Source organism: Dermacentor silvarum, chromosome 11, assembly GCF_013339745.2.
Source record: "Dermacentor silvarum isolate Dsil-2018 chromosome 11, BIME_Dsil_1.4, whole genome shotgun sequence".
Lineage (NCBI taxonomy): Eukaryota > Metazoa > Arthropoda > Arachnida > Ixodida > Ixodidae > Dermacentor > Dermacentor silvarum.
Genome location: NC_051164.1, coordinates 49,496,175 through 49,508,404, shown reverse-complemented (window position 1 = coordinate 49,508,404; position 12,230 = coordinate 49,496,175).

Below are 12,230 nucleotides of genomic sequence, written 5' to 3'. Positions count from 1 at the left end.
GCCGCGTTCTTTTTTTTTTTTTGGACCGTTGTTTCTCGCTCACACCGCTCGCATTCGCCTCAGGCAATGGCTTTTAGGATTCTTACAGAAATTAAGCTTTTGTTCTATTCTCAGTTTTAAATACTATGTTCGCTCACGGTTACGATTTTCTACGGGCGTACACAGCAGGCATTTCTACCTGGTGGACAACTATCCTTCCGTTAATTTTGTTTCGGACATTACCGTGGTTTTAGGCGCATACACTTGGCGTATGAGAAGGAAATTGACAGAGGAATAAAAATTTTGGATTGCATAGGACAGGTATTATGAAATCATGACTGGAAGCTTACCACTGCCGTTGACAAGAAAACTGCCCAGTCATTGCGTTCTACCGGTGCTACCATACGCGGCCGAAACTTGGTGCTAAACAAAGAAGCTCGAGAACAGGTTAAGGACCAGGAAAAGATTGATGGAACGAAAAATGTTAGGCCTAACGTTAAGCGACCGGAAGAGTGTGGTGTGGATCAAACAGCAAATGGGCATAGCCGATATTCTAGTTGACATTATTAGAGAGAAATGGAGCTTCGCAGGCCAAGTAAAGCATGGGGAAGATAACCGGTGGACTATTATAGTTACAGAATAGGTGTCAAGGGAAGCGGAGTCGAGGATGGCAGAAAATTAGATAGAGGGATGAAATTAGGAAATTTGCAGGCGCAAGTTGGAATCAGCTATTGGAAGTCAGGGGTAATGCCAGACCACTGGGAGAGGCCTTCGTCCTGCAGTGGACATAAATATAGGCTGATGGTGATGATTATGATGACCTGGTGTACTGTATGCCAGGGTTATACATTCACCCGGAATCTTCAATGTAAATGTGCCAAATTTCTTCATTGACGGCTAATGTGGTAGCGCGGGCGCCTAAATTAGTGCGCTATTAACGTCGCAGGTATGAAAGTCAAGCTTACACTGTGTCTTTGTCTAGAACGGATGCAATTGGCAACTTGAGTACAATAAGGTTTAAATGAAGCAGCCATGTTAACGCAGGCGGTCTTCCTCAGCGACATGTTACTGTGTTACAAATGGCATGGGCCTGAATTGATCCAGGTGAGAAGATAAACTAAAAAAGTGACGCACACTATGGAGCAGGGATAATTATTTGCTCTTTTTTTCCAACATGCAAAAACTTCAACTGCACAAGGCATGCATCTTAACCAATTAAAAAATCGTAATTTCTCCTCCTAGCCTGTTTCGAAATTAGGTGGCAGACGGTAGACTTGAGCACATTCAAACTGAGCCCCACCTTCTCGTTGCGTTTGCGCTTTGGGTGATAAGCAACACTTAGAACATTAACATCTTTACCATTTTAGCAGTGTCTCTAGGCATGTGGGCTGTTGATGCAAGCCCCTTTCTTTATATTCGTGCTAAACCTGATTTTGAATCTGGTGTTTTGCTTCCCCAAACAGGTTAATATACAACGCCATGGTGCCACGGAATCGGTGCGGAACGTTCGCTGGAGGATCCTGCAAAAATTTGAGGTATGTCTTCTTTTTTTTTTTTCTTACAAAGGAGCAGCAAAAGTACACAGCGTTTTTTCCAGAGACCTAATTCTACGGCGATAGTTATCCACTCATGGGGAGTGTTCTGTGTACTCCGTTGCTGGACTCCCTGTTTCCATTTTTTTCTTACTCACAGGAAAAGAGAGAGAAAGGAAAAAATACTTCTTTATCAATTCAGAATTTGATAACTTGCTGCGCATACATTGCACAAGCATTATCTGTATGCCACCATTGTTGATAGCGGCGGTACGAAATCCGGTCGCATCTCGCCAGGAGATCAACGCCTTCCGGCCAGATGCAATATGAACACCGCTAATGGGTGGGCTTCCGATTTTGACATCTATGACAACGAACAGACAAGCGGTGTATAGATATACATAAATAAAAGGACTAAAACAGGGAAAGAAATCAAACCATCACACCCTTTGTTCTCCCTTTTTTTGCTTACTCGTATTTTACTCCTTTTTGTTTTGTTTTTTCTCGGTGTCCAAGTCGCCGTCACGGCAGCGATGCGGGGGACGCCGGTTTATATGGGCGACTTACGGGCGGGAGGAGGGTTTCAGGGTTGCTGGGGCGTGCGAATATAATCCTCGAGCCATTTAACACCCTACACGAAACCCTGTCTTCCCCTCATCGACGGCGTGAAATACGCGTTGAACCGATACGCAGAGAGCGTAGTAAAAAAAAAAAAAAAAAAAAAAAGCGGTGGGTGTCACGCGACGGGTTCAAGAGGGGTGCTTGTTCTACGCTGCAAGGGTGCTTTTAGGAAGGAGAGGGTGGAACAAGGAAAAATGACTCCCTCTCAAAGAGCGCGGTAGAAGTGAAAAAGAAAAGGACGAGTTGAACTATTAGAAAAGCTGAAAACACACCAGAGGACAAAAATGAAAAAAAAAAGAAAGAAAGAAAGAGAGAGAGAAAAGAAAGTGTGTTCAAGTGTACAGACGGAAACCGACGCAATCCTTTTATCGCGCGCCCTTTCTCCTCGGATTTTGCTCGAAAACCGAGAACCGTCGCGTGTACAGGAAAAGCCGACTGTTCTTTTCTTTCTGTTTTGAACTCTCGCAGCAAATAGCTTACTCGTTGCGAATCGCTCGAGTTGAGGCGTCGACAGGGGAAGGAGTGAGGAAAGTGGTGCTTCTGCTGTTGACAGTCGGCATCGATTCGAAGGTGGCCACATATTATAGTCCTAACATAGCCAAACTGGAGTGTCCACGTTGCAGCTTATCTTTTGCGAAGAAGGTGTAAAAGAGTCGGTGACGTTTGAAAAGCAGAGAAAGAGAGGGATTTATTGATAGGAAGGCTTAGAGGTCGGCCTTTGTTAAAGTTCTGACCAGCTACTGAAGGTTGGGGAAAGTTAATCACTGTAAAAATAGAGCGAGAAGTGTGGACTATGAGGATGAAAACGGTGGTACGAATTAACACGAACAGCAAATATACTTTAAAAACTTAAAAATATCAAAGCCACACCACCATCGTGCAGGAATTTGTTAATAGTATTCGTAATATCGTGGCGGTGACAGGGGCCCGACCAAGGTCCCAAGGGGAGCTTTTTCAGGCGAAGGTTGGCCGGTGAGCTCAGCCAGTGATTGCATTTTCTCGGCATACCACGGGAAGGCACACGACACGTGTTCTGTAGTGTCAGGTGTATCGCACCTATCTATAGTCGTAGGTATATTGCAGACGTGACCTCATTTGGAATCAACTAGGAGGGGTAATTTTGGAGATCGCTGGGAGAGGCCTTCCTCCTGCACAGGGGCACTGGTAACACAGAGGCAGACGCTCTTGCTCGCGAGACTTCAATCCGAACAAGGAATGACACCCCAATCGGAAACAACAATCAAATACTAGCATGCGATGTCTTAGAACATCAACATCGCTCTCGCCAAGAAGTCTCCGCGTCAAACCCGCAATTAACAGTGGAGGAGGTTCGGCTATACAGAAAAATCCAGACAAACACCTACCCACATATGGGGCGGTGGCATGTCATCTGGCCAACCAGATAGGCCAATCAACGCCCCTGGTGGGGGGGGGGGGGGGGGAGGCCATCCTTACCCCCATTTGACATGGGAGTGCCAATCACGACCTCAAAATTCAAATCCACCCCGTTTAGCACAAAAGTCCTTAAGGGAGCCTTGGGCAGGCGTCCTCGCCCGGACTGAACTGGAGACTGAATTGAGACTCCTCGACCAGGCACGGCGCGTGGTGGTGGCCACTATAGTCCTGCACTAAGGACCCACCCTCCGGCCCCCTTAACCCTATTTTTCCTCAATAAAACTATTTCTCTCTCTCTCTCTCTCCCTCCTGCAGATGAGATAAAAATAGGATCCTGTTTGCACTGATGATGATAAAAGAGAAGCAGTAAGTTAACCTATATTACTAAATTAAATATTTACGCTTATGCAATAGCAAAACGGAAATCTCGTCGTGTGAGAAGTCTTGTTAGGCAAAAAAGCATGCTATATCGAAGGCCGGGTGCTGACACTGCCTCAAAGTTCCCGCACTAACTAGCTTTCAGTGACATCACAGACTTTCGTATAGCGTGTACTAAGGTCTAGAAATTCTTTTTTTGGGGGGGCAAGAAAGCAGTAAGTATCATTTGAATGTTTCAGTGACTCAATGCGGCATTTTTTGGTAACATTAAGGGTGTCAGAGTGGCCCATATACGAGAAAATATCTTCGTAATTGAAGATGTCACGCCGCTGTATGCCATCGAGGTTTCCGAAATAACAGAAAAAACAAACAGATTTTATCGTCTATTTTATGCAGTGACACGCAACATTTTTTTACCAAACTAATAATAGTTTTTTTTTAAATATGATTTGCCAATGTAAATGGACGCAGTGTTGCTCTTTAGCGTCTGTACACTGCAGAAAAAAAATTGTTGAGCTGTATTACTAAACTACGTTCTTAAAATAAAGAAACGAAACACTCTTACCACGGTAACAGGCTTGATAAGCCAGAGAACTCGCAAAAACGAGACATGGGTGGCGCCACCACCGTGAAGTTCCCACACTATCCCGGCGTGACGTCATGAATTTTCACGACGTCCACTTGCACCGAGAAAGATGATTATCCGCAAAGATAGATTGCATTGTGCCCTAAAGGAGTCAAAGATTGAACTTAGCAAGGTTGAGATCCTTTGCTGCCCACAAGGGCCCAAGTACGAGAAAATGCATTGAAATCCGTGACGTCATACTGACGTAGAGATGAGGCGGGAAGAGTAATGGATGGAGGAGTGGAACAGTTCAAGCATTTTTAACACCCCTTGAGCTAAACATTTGAAGGAACCAGTCCCATACGTAGCCACCGTTCATATGGTCTCCGTCGTAATCTGTGGTCGCTTCATCATGAAGAAGTGCGCATGAACGAAAAATAGCCTTTTCGACTGCGCGAAGTAAGTATGCCTAACGGTTTTGTTGCTACCACTCTGAAGCCAAAGCAGCATGGTGGACTTAACGAAGAAAAACGCACATTTCTGTAGTATCTTCTGCCGTTGTGTCCTTCAGTATAATCAATGGCTGTTCCACATCAAAATAAATTCCGATCTACCGTGCCCTCTTGGGAGGAATGAGATAGGCAGCACAATAATGGGAAGTGTGAGACGCTGTGTCAATGCTGCCTAACCACACTGCATGCATTTGTCCTTATTTTAAACGTATATACACTTTCTAAAATTGTCCATTTCTTCTTGCACATGCACAGCGTTGGCCTAAATGCTCTTTAAAACGCAATTATGGCACGCAAGTATTCTTGACAAAAAATGACTTACGAAAAACGTTGACGTTCGACGGAGAGCTTGGGAGACCGAGTGGCGAATTCATTTCCTCAACGGCAAAAGACGCCAGGTTGTAAAATGATATAATGCTCCCAGACAAGCCGCAGATCCTGGCAGCAACTGACTTACGAGAGGCCTCATGCAGGGAAAGATTAAAAATGAAATTTAAGAAAGTACATTTGTTTTTGTCGCGTGTGCTTGTACGATTTTGCAGTAAACGTCAGTGGTCTTCTTTAAGGGGAAGGCCAAGAGCACTGATGGCACGAATATAGTTGTGACGATGGCGTAATGAAGAGAAGAAACATGGAAATTCTTCTTTTCTGCCAGTCTGTACGCAGTGAAACCTCGTTAAACTAAACGCGATACAACGAAAAAATGGATATAACGAAATAAGTGAAATTCTCCTTGAAATACCCATACGTATTCATAGTGTAGTGCATGCAATAATCGAAATAGCGAAGTAATGAATATAAAGAAGTAATTCTGGCTGTCCCTTCAAGTTCGTTATAACGAGGTTTTTCTCTATGTGCACTCTCAATGGCATCTTTCCGAATCTGCCAGAGCGGCGATTGGTAGGACGATCTATACGACTGAGCTCAATTGTTTTAGTTCAATGTCGACCTGCCCGCGCATTCGGGCGTGCAGATACATTTTATGGTCAATAAAGTGTCCCATGACTCCAACGTGACGTCCCACTCCTTCCGATAGTAAGGATGGAGTGCGTTACATTTCGTAGTTTTCATTTTATTTTTATTTTTTCCTTTTCAAAGCTTCGTGAACGTCCTCGAAGAAAGAGCTTCCGCGTTATTGTAGCCGAATGTCTGACGTAACTTTAGAGTACTTAATTATGCAATAAATTCAAATGTGAGAACTGTGCCGTTCCTCCCGCCTATCCACTACTCCGAGGTTCCGGCTTGAATTCGAAAAAAAAATAATTTTGACTTTCATTTTCGCTTCCGATATACAACGTTGTACCGGAGAGTTAACGAAAATGGAGCTGCGAAACATTATTTTACCAGTCTAAACTGATACAGCGCATTCCTGTAGATGCCGTTTCAAAGCTGTACGCACGTCATGTCAGTGTCGCGGCTTCGTCAGAAGCGAGCATCTTTCTTGTTCGCGGGTGGCACAGAATCGACGCCCGCGCATTCGCTTCCACGCGGCTCGCGGCGCCAGGACGCCATCCTATAGTGTAGTCAGCTCCCTGCATGGGGCGAATGATAAATGACCGGCCGGTCGGCCCGACATCAATCGCGTGTTTCAGCGACGCATGATATAACCCCCCCCCCCTCCCCGAGTCATCACCCCCCCCACCCTTTTATTTGTCTTCACTCTCTCGTATACCCTCGACATATCGATGCATCCGCATTCGAGGTCGATGTTGTGTCCCAGCCACGCGTACACACGCACTTCACACAAACGCACACAAACACGCGCTCGCTCGCACACCCGTTCCTATTCTACGGGCCTTTCTTTCCTACGTTACATTATACTCCACCTCTTTAACAGACAGTTTCTTTTTCCTTTTCTCGTTTTTTACGGTGAAAGCTTCGAGAAAAATGAAACGTGGGACCTGCGGCATGAGCGTCTTCGGCGTAACCCGAGCCTCGCTTTCTGTGTGTGTGTTTTTTGTTTCTATTTTTTTTATCGTAGGTCGCGCCGACGAACCACGGCAGTGAACGCGTACAGATGCGAAATGGCGGGGTTGCGCGCGAGGCGCGATTTCTCTCTCTCTACCCCGGTGGTTCGGTTGGTTGGAGATAAGGGCGTTCGCTCGGAAGAGTCCCCCCCTCCACTTCCAGATGCTCAGATGAGAGGTGGGGTTATCGGGTCGGGAAAGGGCTAGAAAAGAGGGTTGGGTGGGTAGGGGGGGGGGGGTTATCGGGTCGGGAAAGGGCTAGAAAGGGGGTGGGTGGGGGGGGGGGGATAGAAAGTGGCGACGACGGTCGCGTGCCTAAGTACACGGAAAGAAAGGTTTTGAATAAATGCAACGCGCGTCGTCTCTTTTCGTATCGCCATAAGTCATGTCCCGACGGCGCGGCCCGTCGAAAATATAGGCGCGTTACGGCGCGCCAGAACTGAATCGACGGCGGTTTCGCGCGAACCAGAACGGCTGCGCGGTTCACGTTTTCTTTTTCTAAAGAGTTCCCTCACCCCTCCTTCTCCCATTTCCTTTTTTTTTTCTCCGTACTGGCGCCTCCCCTTAAACACACTCGAAAATAAAATGTCGTTCGCGGCGAGAGTGTCGTGAGAAACGAGCTGCTGGACAACGCGGAAATAGGAGAATGAAGGAGGCAAGGCAGAGATGTCTAAATGTCACCGAAATTTAACCTTGGCTAAATCGGTTATGTATGAGTATAAATTCTTCTGAAGGGACTTTGACAAGGCTACAAGGCTGGTAATTGTGTAAGTGTCGTACTGAGAGGCATTACACCTAAGCGCACAAAGCGTGCGTCTGGTAGCCGGCGGGGAGGATGTAACGCAAATCTTAGCGCATCGCCTCCGAGATTTTCGGCGCCCCTCGGACGCCGCGAATCTTGGAAGCTATGCCTAGGAGTCGGGCTCATTGTTGCGTAGCTAGTGCGTCATTTCCGGCCGGTGATAATAACAGCATTTCTTCTTTTTTCCACTTTCTTCTATTTTTTATATCAGGAACGTTCATTTTTGCCAGCTTTCCGAGAAATCCATTCTTACTTCGAGCGCAAAATTTCGTACGGAGACCGCTCTACATATACACTATCTGAATCAACAGCTCTTTACGTAGTCCAAGCTTTCGTTGCAAGTTGGTTTTCAGTCACAGTAGAACATAGAAATGAGAGAGGGAGAGACAGAGGGAGAGAGAGAGAGGATCTGCTTTCAACATATCTAAGAGAAAGAGCGATACGTCACGAAGTCAGAGGCTTTCGCAAAGGTCCCTCGTTGTAAGAAAGCACACAAACTTGTGATCTGCTGGTTCACGAGCGATGCGATCGGTGTTAAGGTAATTTCTGAGTGGAGGGGGTTAGTGGTGCAGTTGGCGGAGACGAGAGAGATCGTCTTTTCCGTCGTGTCTGCTTCCAAACGAACGAGGTATACCTTAGTATACCTGCAGTTGTAATTCCGCCCCATCAAAACGGGGTCGTTGTAGCCCCAAAATCAAACCCGCGACTTCGTGGCGGGTGATCTCAGAAGTGACGCCATAACCACTGAGCCGCATGGGCTGGTAAAGGGCTCTCCGACAGCAAATTAGTTGGCACGTAAAACCCCAGAAAGAAGAAGTTACAAGGTGTTTTATTAAAGCCACGCATTATGCCGATCATTCTAATATGACGGCTTACCTGTCGCACTGGCTACCCGCGCATACACTAGCCTCATATTTTCTTCTTGTTCTTGAGGTATACGAAACTATCCGGGCTCTGTTTCTCGCTCCGCAATAAAGCCCAAGAAAGCGATACAACGCCCAATCTCGAAGCAAGCAACCGACGCGTTTTAGGCTTACAAGCCACGCCGTTTCGGTCAGGGACCCGCGCACTTGCAACAAACTTGAAAGAAAACAACAACAAAAAAGCACTTCCAAACGCATTTGCGTTTTACGAGCTCAATAAGCGAAGCGGATGCCAGTGAGCAGCGCGCAAGGGCCAAGCACGTGCTCGAGCCGCGCAAATGTCGCGGAAAAGTCACCACTCAAAAGACAATTTGTCTACGCCTGAAAACAAGTCGGGGGCGAAAACACAGGAGGAGCGTGAGCAAATTGAGGACGAAGAGGAGGAGGCAATAGGCGAGCTGTGTGTGTGTGTGAGCAGGGGGAAGGGGGGGGGGCGGTGTAAAGGCCACCTCGAATGAAAAACGGTGGCGGCCGGGCTACAAAATCTGTTTCGCTTAAGGCGGCAGAAATGACGCCGATTCGCGGGAAAAACAGGCGACGACGCAGAGGCGCGACGCATACGTCAGCGACCCAACCAACCGACTCGGCGCTCCTCGACGTATATGTGTGTGTGTTGACACGCGCGCCTCCAGGCTTTGGACTTGACGTGGAGTAAAGACATCCACGCTACCCTCCTCCCCTCCCCCCTCCCTTCCCCACCGGTTCTCAAGCGCCTTTCAATTTCCCCTGCATCGCCCGTTCCTCGGTGTACGTAGCACGCCATCGTCGCCCGCCACAGGGGGGGACGCCCGCAAACAAAACCGCTCCCCCAAGCGCAACCTGGACCTCAAATCATCTCAACTCGGTGGGCCAAGCTTTTTCGCTTACGCTATAAGAAAGCCGGCGCGCACGCCTACTTCGTGGCTGCGGACAGGCTGCCGCCAAACAGCCTGGAAGAAACAGAATCGGCAAAACGCCCAAATAGCGCGCGGGGGGGGGGGGGGGGGGGGGGGGCAGAGCTGCAACACCGCGCAAGTATCACCGACCCTCCCGTAGCGACAACCGTCACGGCCGCTCACACAAACCGCGACTGTCGTCCATATTATGGGGAGGCGGCAAACGTAGCGAGCGAAAATGTCGTTCCTGCGGCGGTGGTACCCGAAACCCAGACCCCGGGGACTTTAATTATGAGCCCGTGTTTCAAACGCGTCGTCCGCCTCGCGCGCGCTGTATAGCGACGCGACAGCGGGCGGGCGCTTCCTGGGCGAAAGATACCCCGAGAGAAGGATGAAAAAGAAAAAAAAAGTAAGTAAGGCAACACGAAAGAAACCGCGCGAAGAAATTTCCTTCCGCGTTATTAAATCGCGCAGGAGGCGCCGCGCGCGCCTTGACGGGCGCGCACATGCCGACCGCCGCGCCCCCTAGCGGAGAAGAGTGGCGGCTGCGAGTGTACACGCAGAGGGCGCTGCAATCGCACGTCGAGCGATCGCGACCCGCAGCTACCGCATTGACGAACACATGGCCCTGGCCTGCCGGCTAGCCAGCAAACTAGGCAGTTTCTGGGCCTTATGAAGGAGTCTTCTTGCCCTTCCCTTTCGCAACCGTTTCCCTTTCATCACCCTTCACATTTCGCCGAGGCTTGCGCGCTCCTCTTCGGACCGGCGTCGGGACGGCTCGGTGCCTCATGAATTTCAACGTTTTTCCTCGCGCAATCTGTTTAGAAGCGCAAGCCGTTCCCAGCTCCGGCTACCATACGGCTCAGTAGTGAGAGGACGGTCGGTGAATAAATTGCACAGCCTCCGTCGCTGTCGTCGCGGTCTTGATTCTTTCTTATTTCGTTATTATTATTTTCGTTTTGGACCAAAGTGTTGGCGCGAGCGATTTCGTTGGGCTGCCAATCATTCTTTCGAGGACCGGCCGTGTCGACAGCGGACCCCACTCGTATGTTACATCGATGCTTCTTTCCCCAGGCTGCCGGTTCGTTTCGTGCCCTATATAGAAAAGAGGTGAATTAATCTGGATCAACGGTGACGCTGATCTTCAATTTGCACGCTAATATCTAGTGGGTGATTTCAGTTAGCGAGGAAGCTGATAAGTAGCCAAAATATATAACATTTAGGAAAAAGAAGCCTAGACTTCGCAGTACTCTGCAACAGTTCAGATGGCGCGGTAAAGCGTTGAAGTGTACCATTGCAGGTTCCTTGATCAAAGCCTCCAATAAAGGAGACTTTGATCACGGAAGCTTAAGCTTTCCTATGCGACTTTAAAAAGGTAATTTGTTATCAGCACACCTAAAATAGATTTATGAATGTGAGCCGGTGGTTGAAGTGGTGTTTCAAACTCATGCATAAAGGCTTTCATTGTCTATCCATGATTCATTAACACCGACTGCACGGAGCAAACGCAAAGTTCAACGTGCCTTTTTCGAGCTTTATAAACCTTTGCCGCGGAGCAGCTTGCTCTATGATTAAGGAGGAACGAGATGGCGATTTCGGCGGCTCGCCGCAAGCACGCGCGGATCCAGGGGGGGATGGCCGGATGTCCTGACCCCCCCCCTGCATCAATTTCTGCATCACCCCTCGCTGACAGGGCGATGGCCCTGTCGCAAAAACAAAAACAAAAAAAAACAATTATGACCACCAGCATTCTTAAAATGCTCTGGCATATTCGGAAAGATGTCATTGAGAGTGCACATAGAGGAAAACCTCGTTATAACGAATTTGAAGGGGGAACCAGAATTACTTCTTTATATCCATTACTTGGATATTTCGATTATTGCATGCACTACACTACGAATACGTATGGGTATTTCAAGGGTATTTTCGCAAGTACCAGTGGTAGCAGCCATGCAGAAGTAAAGCTAGCTCGCTCACAAGCTTAGCTGTTTTCTGTAGGGGTGTGGCGTCGCGAAGTTGCCGCAGTTATTCTTTCTCACGAACATCTTGGACCTCATGGCGCCGGCCGTGCCTTACTCGTCCCGTCGGCGGCGTCGAGCGAATGAGGGCACGTCCCTTTTGTCAAGCATGCCCATGTCCCCGCTTAGCGCCTTCGCAACTGATTAACTTAATTCCCGTTCGGGGTGCACCCGGTTGCCTCTTACCGTTACCTGCAAAAGGCAGGGTTGCTGCGTAGCGGGTTCACAGCGGAGGACAAATGCAGCAACGTGAATACAGACAACGTGAAGACAGACAGCGAAAGCGGGACCATGCAAAAGCCGAAAATGCGTCGCAGGACCACGAGTCCGAGGAAGAACGTCACCGTCTGCAGTCGCTCACGCCAGAGAAACTTCAGGTGATGATGATGATGATGATTTAATGGCATCCCCTTTGAAACGGGGCGGTGACAAATAGTCACCTAGCCTGCTTGTTTTAATCAGGTATGCTATACGTGCTTTCCAGCGACGCTGTCTATGCCTAGGCGAAACGTCTGTCCGTGCCCATGAGGGCCCTCCGCAGGAACCAGTGCGCATGCGCGAAAAATATAATAAAATATATCTAGTTGGAGAGGAATTTAAGACAATTAAAGAAATGCAAATATGTAACAGAGAAAAAAAAAGGAAAAAGCTGGTCTGTGTAAT